The sequence below is a fragment of the Nanorana parkeri genome, unplaced genomic scaffold, assembly GCF_000935625.1.
Source record: "Nanorana parkeri isolate BGI_ZX_2015 unplaced genomic scaffold, ASM93562v1 scaffold1151, whole genome shotgun sequence".
Lineage (NCBI taxonomy): Eukaryota > Metazoa > Chordata > Amphibia > Anura > Dicroglossidae > Nanorana > Nanorana parkeri.
Genome location: NW_017307419.1, coordinates 56,496 through 72,083, shown reverse-complemented (window position 1 = coordinate 72,083; position 15,588 = coordinate 56,496). Strand labels below are relative to the sequence as shown.

Here is a 15,588-nt window from a genome sequence, read left to right as displayed (position 1 = left end):
ATATATTATAAGTTACAATTATTATTGCTGTTACATACAATTACAAATTCAGCTGTCCTTTCACTGTTTCACAGAAAGAGAAGGGTGCAAGCCTCATGCAATAAAAGTAGACTTTATTAGTGAATTGCATAATAACACTTACAATAGAGTAATCAGTGATGCCACCATGCTGTGGATGTTTTTGCAAGTTGACAGTTCAATCCATCCCTCCATCCCCACTACTGGCCAGGAACTGCTGAGCTTTCTACTATTGCTGCATCCCAAACTGCCTTCTGATGAATGTTTCAATGATCAATAAAAGTAGTGTTAAGCATTTTTCTCAATAATGAATCCAGATCAAACAAATATACATTGTCCAGCACAGTATTGCTTTCCATTTTTTGCCCAAACTCTCATCATTACAGTAATCATGTTTCTGAACAGCTGGCTCAAACTTGCTTAGCTCAGCTTCCCTGAACTTCCTGCCCAAGATCACAAGGCACAGCACCATCTCCAGCAGCTGTCCATCTATTAACTTGGAAAAGGGAGGAGCAGAAGAGTGATTTGCTTTGAAGTGCCTGTGTGTTTCTGGACACACAGCTTACTAGCACACACAAGGGTGGCTCCATAGCCACCCTAAAACAGGGTATCAGGGCCAGTGCTCAGGAGACCAGCTGATTCTGCAGGAAGCTAAAACTTTTAAACATCAAGAAGCAGCATCCATTGTAAGGGATTTAATCAGCATGTCAAATAACTTAAAGCATCTTGTCTTTAATTATAAGTGTTATAAGCAATTTAGAGCTGCAACAACGATTCGATTTAGTCGATTAAAATCGACGATCGAAAAACGTTACCAACGTTTTCGATCGTCAATTATTCGGCTATCTATTACCTTGCCTGTTCGCGGCTCCACACTCAAGCCCCGCACGCAGCGCACGCCACGCCCCCGAACGCACATGGCGCGGCGGCCCATTTCTGCATTGCGCCACTGTATAATGTACTATATTGCACACCACACTTTTTTTTACTTCCACCGCGCCAAGCTTGCTCCCGTTAACTGGTCCTTTAACCCTTTTGCTGCCATCAATGTAAGGGTTCTGTCAGCACTGGCATGTAAACATATTCCCAACAACTATAGCAGCTGTGTGCTTGTTTACATTTTTACTCCTGGCTTTCACATAGTGTAGAAGTAATTCAGGAGACTATAAAGCCACTCCATCACTTCTATACACTCACTTGTGCCAATCATTCTATGGCAAACATTCACAGGTCCTAATGAATAACCTGTAAAGTTTTTTTAAAGTATCGCCTATGGACAATTTTGGTTATCACAATTTTTGCCATATCATGTGCGCTTGCAAAGACCACGTTCACAGTAGGTTACAGAAAAGAAAGGCAGGTTGGTTTGACAAGAACACTAAAATCCAAAAGGCTAAGTTCAACAAGCTGCAATCAATAATGCACGATATCAAATGGGAGGAACTATTTATAACAAAGAACACTAAGGCTAAGTGGGGTTGTTTTAAGGATATACTAAAAATAGCATTAGCCAGTGTATACCATTGGGCAAAAATGGGCTGAATCCGGAGGTAAAACCACTAATCAATAAGAAGAAACTGGCATTTTAAAAATATAAGATGGAAGGGACAGCGCTGGCCTTCCAGAACTACAAGGAATGCGATAGAAAATGTAATTGTTCAAACCGGGCAGTTAAAATAGAATACAAAAAATCTATTGCTACAGTTAGCAAGAAAAATAAAAAACAATTCTTCCAATACCTGAACAATAAAAAGGTAAGAAAGGAACAGGTGGGTCCCATAAGAGATGAGAATGGAAGGTTGGTTACAAATGACAGAGAGATGGCCAAAGTGTAAATGCCTTCTTCTCCATAGTATGTACTCGGGAAAGCGACAGGCTTAAGGAACACAAGAAGAATCTGGCACTGGGATGAAAATACCACTGTGGTTGACAGAAGTTAGGGTTCACCATGGACTACAAAATCTTATGCTGAATAAATCCCCAGGACCAGATAACTTGCACCCGCAGGTACTTAAAGGAGAACTATGAGATGAGTGATTTCCACTCACCTCATAGTTCTAGCCGACCTGTGACAATGAGACTGTCACAGGTCGGCTCAGTAGATCGGGAGGTGAGCGAACACATACCGGCGTTCGCTCACCTCTCGATCCTGTCACGGCAGAGAACCGTGACAGGGGAGGGGATGGATTCCTCCCTCCCCACTCCGATCCTCCAGCGCGGACTGGCGGAACGGACGGGGAAGGGGGCCGGTACAGCTGGCTCTGCCTCTAGATAGGCAGAGCCAGCTGTCACTCACGCAACTGGGCGGATCTCGACATCGATGTCGGGATCCGCTCCAGCTGCGGCGTCTCAGTATACCGCGAGCTGTAGATCGCGGTATACTGAGCTTAGGGTAACGGGAGGACGCTAGTTTGTGTCCTCCCGTTACCTTAAGGAGAACTATGGGGAAAAGCCCTGACCCCATAGTTCTCCTTTAAAGAGCTAAGTACAATAATAACACAGCCATTGTTCTTAATCTTTAAGGACTCCATACTGACCGGGGAGATACGAGCTGATTGGCCAATATTTAAAAAAGGTTTGAGAAGTGTACCTGCGAATTAAAGACCAGTTGACTTAACATCCATAGTATGCAAGTTATTTGAGGGTATGATAAAGGACCATATTCATGAATAAGCTGATGGGCATGATATCATAATTGACAACCAACATGGCTTCAGGAAAGACTTTCATGTTAAACCAACCTATTAGTGTTCTATGAAGACGTGAGTGGCAACGTAGACAGAGGAAAGCCAGTGGATGTAGTGTATCCTGATTTTGCAAAAGCATTTGATAGTGCCTTATAAACCTTTAACTTACAAGCTTCAATCATTGGGCATTGATGAAATGGTGTGTACTTGGATAGTGAACGTGTCCAGAGAGTATCAATAAATGGGTTCTGTCTTGGGGCCATTGCTGTTCAACCTGTTTATCAATAATATTGAGACTGATATTAATAGCAATTTCTGCCGACAATACCAAAATTTGTAGGGTAGTAAACTTGACAGAGGACAGAAATATTACAGGAAGATTTGGATAAAATAGGGGGGTGAGCATCTACATGGCAGATCAGGTTTAATATTGAGAATTGTTCGGTTATGCAATTTGGAGTTAATACGAAAGCGAGCTACTCATTAATGGCATTCCACAGGGGGAATCAGAGGTGGAAAAAGATTTGGGAGTCCTAGTGGACTGTCGCCTTAGTAACAGCATACAAAGCCAGGCAGCAGAGAATAAGGCGAGCAGGGTACTATCTTGTATAAAAAAGGGAATGTACTGTAAAGACAAATCCATAATTCTGCCCCTGTACAAAACAGTGGTCCGGCCACATCTTGAGTATGCGGTTCAGTTTTGGTCACCGATCCACAGAAAGGATGTCCTTGAGCTGGAGAGAATCCAGAGAAGGGGACAAAACTAATAAAGGTTAGAAGACCTAAACTATGAGTAAAGACTGCAAGCATTAAACTTGTTAATTTTTTGAAAAGAGGAGACTGAGAGGGGACATGATATTAAAATCCAGATTGTTTAATGGTGATGTGATAATCAGTAATAAACTGTCAGTTCAGTCAAGAATACACGTGGCCACTACCTGAAACTGGCAGAGAAAAGGTTTGATCTTAAACAGCAAAGGGTATTCTTTATTGTGAGAGCTTTAAAATTGTGGAACTCTGTTCCACAGACAGTGGTATCATCTGAGAGTATGGAATCATTCAAGAACTATCTAGATACTTTTCTCAGTGCACAAGATATACAGGAGTACAGTTAATCTTAGTAACACGCACACACAAAACTCAAAGGTTGAACTCGATAGACCTGTGTCTTTTTTCAACCGTATCAAGTATGTAACTATGTAATTTTTATCTTTAACATATTCTGTTTACTTGACACAACCTCATCTTCAATACATTATCAAGAAATGTAATATTATGTTTATGCACATTAAAAGTAGGAGTATTTTTACTAAAAAAAAAAAGCTTTGATTAAATAAAAAGGCATAAATATTGTGTGACATAATAGGTTGAAACTGCCATTATTTTATTTTACTTGGTCTATAAAATATACACAGTTTTGGAGGTTTTCCATAATCTTGGAGCCTAAAATAGACTGGTGCGCAGTCAAAAAATGTTTTCCGTTTTTCCTGCCTGTGTATTGTAATGCAACCCTCAGCAGCCTCCGTATTTCGGATTAAAAAAAAAATCTTGTCATGTTGTTCAACCTCATTTACAGGGGTAATATTAGTTCCTGTTTCAAAGAAATTCGGATCCGAAATTCGTTAACGGAATTTCGTATTTCGGATATAAATGCGGAAACTGCCATTCGGATTTCGTATGCTTACGAATCTACGAATTTCAGGAAAATTCGTACGAATTTCGATTCGTAACAAAACGAATCGCACATGTCTAGCCTAAAATGTGCTTTTCAACATGCATACAATACAAATGCAGCAAGTACGTTAAGCAGAGGAGAAACTCTGGGATTTGTGACTGCATTTAGCATACAGGGTTAACTTTAGTCAGAGGGCAATACATCTACACTGCTAAGACATCAGAGCAAATGCTTTTTACTGCACTGAGGGGGATCTGTGACTACATGTTCCTAATGAGCGTTTTTTCGCTCATATTCGGCCATACAAGTATGAAATCGCGAGTCCCGCAAAATAGTCCAAGCACGATTTTATGGGCGGATCTTGTACGTTCAAACCTCCGGCCCTCCAGCTGTGGTAAAACTACAAATCCCATGATGCATTTCTCTTCGGGAGTCATGTCTGGATATATTTCTTCAAGGTTTTGTCAATTTGCTTTCCGTGATATTCTAATTGTTTTAAAGTGACAGAACCTAATTTTCTGAATTTTATGATACATTTCATTTTACTACTTATAAAATGCTAGAACAGTTTTCTATGCATTATTATAGTTAGAACTGAAGGAGAGGGTTTTTTTTAAAATTAGTAGTTGAGTTATTGAAAATTTCAGTTAATTAGCTTCAAAGTGAAAATCATATTTGTGTACAGGTGAAACTCGAATAATTAGAATATCGTGCAAAAGTAATTGCAGTAAGTGCTGCAAAAGGGGCCCAAACCAAGTACTGAGTACATATGCATGCTTGTACTTTTCAGAGGTCCGATATTGTTCTATGTACAATCCTTGTTTTATTGATTGCATGTAATATTCTAATTTTTTGAGGTTGTGGATTTGGGGTTCTTGGGGTTTTCATGAGCTGTTACATCATCATCACAATTATGACAAATCACGGCTTGAATTATCTTGCTTTGCATGTAATGAGTCTATTTCATATAGTAGTTTCACCTTTTAAGTTGCATTAGTGAAATAAATGAACTTTGCACAATATTCTAATTATTCGAGTTTCACCTGTATTATTAATCACCACTCTGCTCTACCCAGTCTTAAAATCTCCCCTTCTCATAAATGTATTTAAGTATCTTTTATCATCTTATAGAGCAGCCACTTCCATTGCAGCTCCAGTTTCATCTGTGAGTTGCACACAGCAAGGAAAAGATGTAGTGAACATACAGGTACTAATAGATTGTAGAGTGCCATTATGTTTTCCTGGGCATTTTATTGATATATTTTAGATGAAAGCCATATAATTGAGAAACTCATTAACCCTGTAGTCCCATAACCATTTTAACTATATTCATCTTAATGCAGGCTAGCTATCTCTAGCCTAATGTTTCAGCTCAGAATGTATAACTCTTCAAAACGGCAGGTAACAGATGCTAAGAGGATGTTTTTAAAACAAATACCTTGGGGGTGATTTATAAATCATCCGCCCTGTCATGCGTTGGGCTTATGCCATTCACACAGCATTGCTGCCACTAGATGGTGCGGAGGGAATAGGGAATTCTTATTTTTTCTCAGCTCCATCTAGTGGCAAGGATGCTGCGCGAACAACATTCACCCAAAGTATGGCTGAGTGGATGATTTATAAATCATCCCCTTAACCGTTTCCCAGATGGCCGTTGTAATTAAATGGCCGGGGGCTTCTTGGATCCCCCCGCACGAGCCGGCAACTGTGCCCGCACTGTCCATTGGACAGTCCGGTTACCAAAGCAAGGTATAGTGCCAGTAAACTTGTCTCTATACGTTGCAATCCAGCTGTGACAAATCACAGCTCTCAAAAAAGTTAACAAAGGCAGTTTGCAGCCTTGTCTCTATCTCTTCTCTCACACACCGTTTGGATATGAGAGAGGAGATGGAGAGCTTCAGGGCGTTTCACAGTAAGATTAAGCCCTCGTTCACACCTGAACGTTTTGTAGCGCGTTCTACGCTCGACGAACGCTCTACAAAACGCTCAAAAATATAAATCCCATTGTATTCAATGGTCTCGTTCCCACCTTGGCGTATTTCCGCCCGTCCCTAACGAGCTACAAAACGGCCCACGCCTGAAAAGGTACATGTACTACTTTGGGCCGTTTTGTTGCGCGTTTCCATTGGGATACAGCCAAGTAGCCTTCGGAAACGCGCGACGGTCGCGCAACTTTTTTACCGCGTTTCGCGGTAAAAAAAAACGTGCGACAGACACGCATATGCAATACGCCTAGGTGTGAACGAGACCTTAAAGTAATATAGTTTGCTACATATTATACTCTGCTACAGATCAGTGTCTCAGTGCAGATCACGTTGTCATCAGTGCAGATCAGTGTCAGTGCGATTCACAGTATCGTCAGTGCCAGTCACAGTGCCATCAGCACGATTCACAGTGTCGGTGCAATTCTGTGTCATCATTGCCACATTTGCAGCACATATCAGCACTCAGTGCTAGCAGTACATGCCAGTATCTACCACAGTGTCAGCCTACTAGCACCAATCAGCATGTGATGCTTACATAACCAGTACAGTACATCCAAGTACCAGTGTAATCCAGTGCCCCCAAGTATACCCACTACTACAAATGTCCAAAAAACCTACACCAGTGAGGAGGTGTTTCAAATTCTCAGTATGTCTGGGGAGAGTGACAAAGAGACCTCCCTGTCAGATTCTGGATCAGAGTATGAACCTGTTGAAAGCAGCGGTTCAATGTCCACCCTTGATTCAGAACAAGTTGTTCCAGCTAAAATATCCAGGTGTGCTGTCCAACATCCAGCTGACATGCAGCAGCCAAGCACCAGTAGCGCTGCTCTTCCCCAAGCAGAGGCAATAGCCAGTAGTGGGGTGATCCAAGATCAGCCACGAAGAATTAGGCCCTAAAGAGCTCATACTAGTGTACTACCAGACGCACTTTCAAATCCCTTGTGGTTACCCTCTAATTCAGCAACACCATTCATCCCCTCATTTACTGCCAATCCAGGAGTCGAAGTGTTAACAGAGAATTGTACATAAATCCAATTTTTTTCATTTGTTTTTTTTTACTGACAAACGCTTTAATTCAATGGTCGACCAAACCAACAGTTCATTGTAAGAAATCCTAGTTCCTCTTATTCCAGACCATTTCAGTGGAAAGCTCTGAGTGTTTCTGAATTTAAAACCTTTCTCAGCCGAACACTCAACATGGGACTCACCAAAAACAATGAGCTTAACAAGTACAGGTCTACACCCAATCCACAACATGCCCCTATATTCTGCTACCATGTCCAGGACAAGATAAAAATTGATCATGAGGTTTCTTCATGTCAGCGACAATTTAACTTGCCCTCCCAGATGTGGCCCCACATATGATAGACTCCAAAAAATTAGACCACTCATGATTTTTTTTTTCCGTCAAATTTTCTAAAATTTATACTCCCGTGCAAAATATTTGCATTGATGAATCCCTCATTCATTCAACAGGCCAGCTTATTATAAAACAGTATATCCCCAGCAAACGTGCCAGGTATGGGGTGAAACTGTGTAAGCTTTGTGAAAGAGACACAGGATACTTCCATGTGTATGAAGGGAAGGATAGCCATTTGGAGCCCCCTGGATGCCCATTGTACATGGGAAGCAGTGGAAAAATTATGTGGGACCTACTGTCACTCTTATTGCACCAGGGATACCACATTAATGTGGACAATTTTTACAGCAGCCTACCCCTGTTCAAACACCTGTTCCTCCAAAACACCCCAGCCTGTGGTACAGTGTGATTAAATCGGATTGCTTTCCCCAAAAGCCAATCCTGAAAAGGGGGGAAGGGCAAGTTTGAGGAATGACAAACTTTTGGCCCTCAAATGGAAGGACAAACGGGATGTTTATATGCTTTCATCCATCCACCCTGCCACATCAGTGAAAATCCAAGGAAGATCTGGCCTGTCCCAAAAACCTCTGAGTGTCCACAAATACAATCTGTATATGGGTGGTGTAGATCTCAGTGACCAGATGATGCAGCCCTACTTGGCAACCAGAAGATTCATTCACTGGTACATTTCCCATTTATATTGGCGATGTACAATTCTTATGTGATTTACAAGTCTGCAGAAAGAGCTGATTTACATCCCTGATTTACCAGGAAGGCCCTGCTGCTGAAAGTCTTTAGTCTGATGCAGTCAGCGGGCTGCACGATGGACACTTCCTCGATAAGATTCCTTCCACCCAAGAAGACTGGACACCACCCCAAAAAAATGCAGCGTGTGTAGCAAAAAAAGGAATAAGGTGGGACACATGTTACCATTGTCCCAACTGTCCCTCAAAACCCGGCCTCTGCATCAAAGACTTTTTCCGCCTCTACCATACCTCACTGCAATTTTAGTGTAGTAATGGTGAAGATGTTTATGTGCTTGACCAGTTGCTATTTGCTTGTGCCCGATCTCCTGTGTACTGACGTCCACATTTCTGCCTCCTACTGCCCTGACATGCTTTGCTATGCATACCGACCACATCTGGATGTCTCCTAAACTGATCCCTACATGTTTGTCAACCACATCTCTGCCTGCCAGCTGGATTGATCCTTTGCCTGCATACTCACAACACCTCAGCCTGCTTACTGATGACGTCTTTGCCTGCCGCCTGAACTGACCATATCTCTGCCTGCTGGCTGAACTGACCTAGGGCTGTTTGTCGACCACATTTCTTCCTGCTGCCTGTAGTGAGCCATCTGCATGTCCAACTGACAATGTTTCATCCAAAACACCAGTCCCAGTCATCCTCTGAAGACAGCTGCACTTCTGGAACCACAGGTATTGTTTTGTTTACCTTTACCTTCCTTTACTTCCTGGCCACTGAACATAGCATTGTGTATAATGCCTGGGGTTAGCCAATAACCAGAAGGCCTGCTTGGCTTGGGGGAATGGGGTCATACCATTCCCCCAAAGTGCTCCATACTAAATATCATGGTGCTCCATGGTATTTACACTCCTCTCTCTGTGGCTAGGCTGTGAAACAGCCTCACAGGTGTGATATCCCCATACTCGGGAGGAGTAGCAGAATGTGTTTTGGGGTGCAATTCTTTGTATGCCCATACTATTTGTTAGTAATAGCTTATTTCGCGCACAATTTTAAAGGTTGACATGTTTAGTGTCTATTTACATTTTGTGGGTGTTTCTATTGTCCTGGCACCCCAGGGCCTACAAAAATGTAACAGGTAGTCAGGGAATCAGATGACTAATTTATGCCCATTGAAAGCCTTACGGTACTCCTGGGATGTTTGGCCCTTCTATGCAGCTAGGCTGTAAAAAGTTTCACATATGTGGTATCCCCATTCGCATAAGGAGTAGCAGAATGTGTTTTGGAGTGTAATTCTGAGTATGACCATACTGTGTATAAGAAATATCTTATTAACTGATCTGTACAAAAAATACTGTTCCATTTTCATTCTTCATTTTTCAACATGTGGCAAAAAAATGTAATCTTCAAAACACTCACTATGCCACTTACTAAATACCTTGGGGTGTCTGCTTTCCAAAATGGGGTCATTTTGTGACCGTTTCTACTGTCCTGGTATTTTAGGGCTTCAAGAAATGTGATAGGCAGTCAGGGCACCAGGGTTGATACAATTGAAATTATATATATTATCGGAACACATGACTTTTTTCCAATGCTCGACTGTCCAATCCTTGTGTTCCTGTGCGAATTGGAGACGTTTTATCTTGTTAACTGCAGACAGCAAAGGTGTTCAAACAGGCCTTTGGCTTCCATATATCATACGATGCAGTGTACGGCGAACAGTGTGTTCAGAGATAATTTGAGAGGATCCCTGATTAAGATCTGTAGTAATTTGATGCACTGTTGCCCTTCTCCTGTCTTGTACCAGTCTTGCCACTCTCCGTTCTGCCCTAACATTGACTAGTCGCTGACGGCCACAATTCGCACGTTTAGACCCAGATTTTCGGCTGACAGTCCAGTCTTTAAACACTTTAACAACAGCTGCTCTTGAACATTTAAGGAATTCTGCTATTTTGCTGATACTCGCTCTGATGGCTCCGAGCGCCAACAATCATCCCACGTTCAAAGACTGTTAAATGGCGTTGTTTACCCATATCTTCAGAAAAAAAATCACTTCTACTGTCGTGGTAAACAACCTGCTTCCCTATATATAATGGTCTGGCCCTCTTGCAACTTCACTGCGAAATTATAGCTAATTTGCTTACAAACGTCAGGTGGTCATAATAATCTGGCCACTCAGTGTATATAATTACACACACACACACACACTATATTGCCAATTGCCTTTACACGCACATGAACTTTAACGGCATCCCAGTCTTAGTCCGTAGGTTTCAATATTGAGTTGGCCTACCCCTTGCCGCTATAAATAGCTTCAACTCTTCAGGGAAGGCAGTGCACAAGGTTAGGAGTGTGTCTATGGGAATGTTTGACCATTCTTCCAGAAGCGCATTTGCGAGGTCAGGTACTGATGTTGGATGAGAAGGCCTGGCTTGCAGTCTCTGCTCTAATTCATCCCAAAGGTGTTCTATCGAGTTCAGGTCAGGACTCTGTGCATGCCAGTCAAGTTCCTGCACCCCAATCTCGCTCATCCATGTCTTTATGGACCTTGCTTTGTGCACTGGTGCGCAGTCATGTTCATCCCCAAACTGTTCCCACAAAGTTGGGAGCATGAAATTGTACGAAATGTCTTGGTATGCTGATGCCTTAGGAGTTCCCTTCAGTGGAACTAAGGGGCCAAGCCCAACCCCTCACCATAATCCCCCCTCCACTAAACTTTACACTTAGCACAATGAAGTCAGGCAAGTGGCGTTCTCCTGGACACCGCCAAACCCAGATATGTCCATCGGATTACCAGACAGAGAAGCGGGATTCGTCACTCCAGAGAACACGTCTCCAATTCTCTAGGGTCCAGTGGCGGCGTGCTTTACACCACTGCATCCGATGCTTTGCATTGCACTTGGTGATGTAAGGGCTTCAATGCAGCTGCTCGGCCTTGAACCCATTCCATGAAGCTCTCTACGCACTGTCATTGTGCCAATCTGAAGACCACACGAAGTTTGGAGGTCTGTAGCTATTGACTCTGCAGACAGTTGGCGACTTCTGAGCACTGTGCGCTTCAGCATGCGCTGACCCCACTCTGTCATTTTATGTGGCCTACCACTTCCTTGATGTTGTTCCCAGTTGCTTCCACTTTGTGATAATACCACTAACAGTGGACCGTGGAATATTTAGTAGCAAGGAAATTTCACGGAACACCTGAATCCAATGATTTGGAGGGGCGTCTCAATACTTTTGGCAATATAGTGTATATACACATAGACCATAGTTTTGTAGACTGTATAATGAACACATTCTAATTAATTTACACTTATTTGGATTTTTTTAATCAAAGAAATGTAACAGAATACATTTTGGCCTGAATATATGAAGAAAGATATAATTTATTGACAATGTTTCATTAACATAATATAATGAAAACAGGGGGGTTGTTTCAAAATTTTCTGTATTTTTTTCTTTATATAGTAAAAAATAAAACCCCCCAGTGGTGATTATATACCACCAAAACAAAGCTCTATCTGTCCCCAAAAAATGATAAAAAATTAATTTCAGTACAGCGTTGCATGGCTGATAAATGGCAGTCACAGTGCTGCCGCGCTGAATACTGAAAAATGCCCTGGCCAGGTAGAGGGTGTAAACACCTGGTCTTCCAGTGGTTAACGTGTTCCTAAACCCAAAAACTTAATATATTGCAGTTACAAATACATCGATGTATACGATGTAATACGTTGGTGGCTGAATAGGTTTTCGTCCATGCTGATTACCTTTGTGTGCACCTGGCGATCCTGCCAGTAACACTTTGTTTCCTAGGATGGCAATGCTCATTTGCTGTATTGTTTATGCTCCCCAGTTTGAATTTCAAACACTTCCCCTGCTCCATTACATAGAGGAGTATTGCTTTGTAGGCCACAGAAGATAGCCAAGAAAGCAAATAAGAGTGTTTGTGATTTCAGTTTAGTCTACAGGAAGTTAAAGGGTTTGTAAACCCTCCGTTTTTTTGCCTATATCTACTGCTTACAAGCATGTTTAGTTTACTAATTTGTATTGAGATTGAAGTCCATCACGGGAGCAAGCTTGGAGCGAGGAAGGACATTGTCAGCATGACTTCAGAGATGATTTGAGGATCTACAGCCGAGTGATACACAATAATCTACATGTTTGTTAATAGTTAAGGTACTTGAATGCATTTTTAATGTCAGTTTAAAGAAGAAAACTAATGTAGCCACCACATATAATGATTTGTAATTGCAATATGATACATGGTTGTTTTGGGTGACCTTAATTCCTGCATAACTTCACAAAACATTTTAAATGCTGCATATTCCTAACAACACAAGTAACACATCGGATAATCAAATTGACTAAATAGTAGGGATGAACCGATACCGATACTAGTACTGAGCATTGTGATGGCTACCCTGCTATTTGGGAAGCCAGGTGGTGAGTCTTTACATGCTGCCCAGCTTCCGGCTAATCAGGAAACCAGGTGGCAAGACATTACACGTCCTATATGTCAAACACCCGGTAACGGGTGTGTTTAATGGTCGGGTCTTTTCTGCCCGTGCGTGCCTGCAGAAAATAACTGCCGTCTGGAGACGGCAACCCGCAAATGCAGCAGTGCCGTCCGTCCGTTTTTTTACTACGGGCGGACGGCAAGAGGTTAATGGGACTTCCGGTATCGCCGAGTACCAAAAAAAAATATCGGTACTCATACTCAATACCGGAAAAAATGTATCGGTGCATCCCTACTAAATAGTATGATTTCAGTAGCGGCGTAGATTTCCTGGTGATAGCCAACCACTGCGGATGGTTCCATAGCAACACATACCAGACAAACCATAAATAAAAACTTGCTTTATATACCCTTATTATGTATTTTCTTCAGAAACCATACCCATTATTGTAGTAATACAATTTTCTGGAACAGCACCACCTATCAAGAAGAATAACCTTTTTAGTCAGTTAGGACACTGCCCATTACCTTTGAAATAATTGGCTGTGTAGTTGTCTTTAGATAATGAGGAATGATCACTAGCTTGAGGCTGTGCCTTAAGACCTGACTGGCACGTAGAACTGGTTCTACACACTTGTATTCGAAGAGGGCTAAATTAGAACAGAAACAAAGGGAACAGTCCAGTAGACATTGGCTGTCTTTAGGAATAAACACAATAAAAACAGCACAGCCTTAGTAGACCAGATAAATGTAATGAATACAAGTTTACAGTTCACATTTTCTTAGGCTGACAGAAAGGATGACATAATACTAAATAACAGCCGTAAAGACAAATGAAAAGTTTGTTCAAGTATGATATGTTTACTTGTATTTTGCTTGTATTTTGATACTCATACACACTGTTTGGCCAGTTTGGCAGGCTGCTGATGAACCTACAAGTATGTGCCAAGGTGTAGAAAGAAGCTGGGGAAAGCCACAAAAACACAGGGAGTACCTTCAAATTCTATGCATATAGTGGCACTAGTAAGATAAGAGCTAGCATTGGTGTACCGACCACCATAGCGACCCACGCAGTCACTATGGGGCCCGGTCAGGACTCAGCAGCAACGGTCCGGTGTGGCAGCGGAGGTGGAGGAGGCCAGGGCTGACAGGTAGGAACTTTACAGCGACATCCATACAGCTTTGCTGTTTTTTTAATCTAATGAATGCGGTTTTATGCCAATGATCTTCTTTCATCTGAAAGGCTCCGGCATTCATAAAATATTCAGTTTTTGTGTCCCCGCACAGCCAGGAGGGGCCACAGCCGGCAGGTGAGGCAGAGAACATGCAGAGAGAAGACCCCTCATTGCCATTCCCGGCTGTTCTCCTCTCTGTGCCCGCTACATTTGTGTTTTTCGAGCCATCAGGATCCGTCAGCTGCTTGGCAGGGATGATAGTGAGGATGGAGATGATGATCAGGATGATGGTGGAGATGGTGAGAATGGTCAGTCAGGAACGGAGAAAAAAGGGGGAGGAGCTGTATCCGGCTAGGGAATGCCGTGCGCCGTGTGAGAGGCTTGTGAAAAACGCAGTTTTTCAAGTATTGTGAGGCTTGAAAAAGAGGTTAACCCTCGAAACGCATAGCCACTGGAGATACCCGACAGTCATAGACTCTGAGACCAACATTGACGCACGGCATTTAGTAGCCGGATACAGCTCCTCCCCCTTTTTTTCTCCGTTCCTGATCGATGCGGCTCGGCCTGCCGAGAACGCGGGCGGCCACACGGACCCCCAACAGATCAGCCTCTCACACCACCGGGGCTCCTCGACCTAGGACCCGTCAAAGGAGGGCGCCACACGGACCACGGGGGAGTCTCTAACCGTAAGTCTGTTTGCCATAACATTGCTGCATACACCCAGATTCCACACACCAAGATCCACCAACATTTCTCATCACATAGATCCATCAGGCAATATCGAATGTATTCACGTCACTTTTGGTAGTTGCGCTCCTGTCCTTTTTGTTTTGATCTGCAGTTGTGAATAGACAGGGTCCTCTCCCTGTAGCGAGGAGCTTCGCACACCTACAAACAACAGCCTTCCAATTGGAGTTTGCCCACAGGAGTGCGCTTTATCCTTTTTTTGAGAATGGTCAGGAAGCTAAGGATGGAGATGATGGTCAGGATGGTGAGATGAGGATGGTCAGAATAGTGAAGATGATAGGAATGATGAGGAAGTGAGGATGGTCAGAATGATGAGGAGCAGTGGCGTAACTACCGCAATATCGACCCACACAAGGTGGAGGAGGCCGGGGCTCACCAGCGCTTGGCTCAGGGCTGACAGGTAAGAGGAGCGCAGTGTGCAGGGAAAGGAACCCCGACCAGCCCACCTGAGACCCTGCAGAGCCCACCATGGAGAGCCGATGGTGGGCTGTGTAGGTTCACTCTCAGGTGGGCTCTGCAGGGTCCCTGGTATGTGCTTGGTCTCAGGTCGGCTCTGCAATGTCTCTGGTATGTGCTGGGTCTCGGGTGGGCTCTGCAGGGTCACTCTCAGGTGGGCTGTGTGGGGTTCCAGGTGAGCTCTGCAGGGTATCTGGTATTTGCTGGGTCTCAGGTGGGATCTGCACCAGTAAGCGACAGAGTGATCTGTGCTCCGGCTCTCATGTCAGAGCCAGCAGGATCAGAGCTGAATAGAAGGAGACAGCGCAGGCACGTAAACATGTTCTGG

The 15,588-nt window shown here is 43.1% G+C and overlaps 1 protein-coding gene across 1 annotated transcript in view; it reads left to right on the top strand.

The window, feature by feature from the left end:
* The window catches only part of NEK6 (NIMA related kinase 6), a 194,516-nt gene that overhangs the window by 177,406 nt on the left and 1,522 nt on the right, over positions 1-15,588 (top strand). The gene's annotated exons all lie outside the window — the stretch shown is intronic.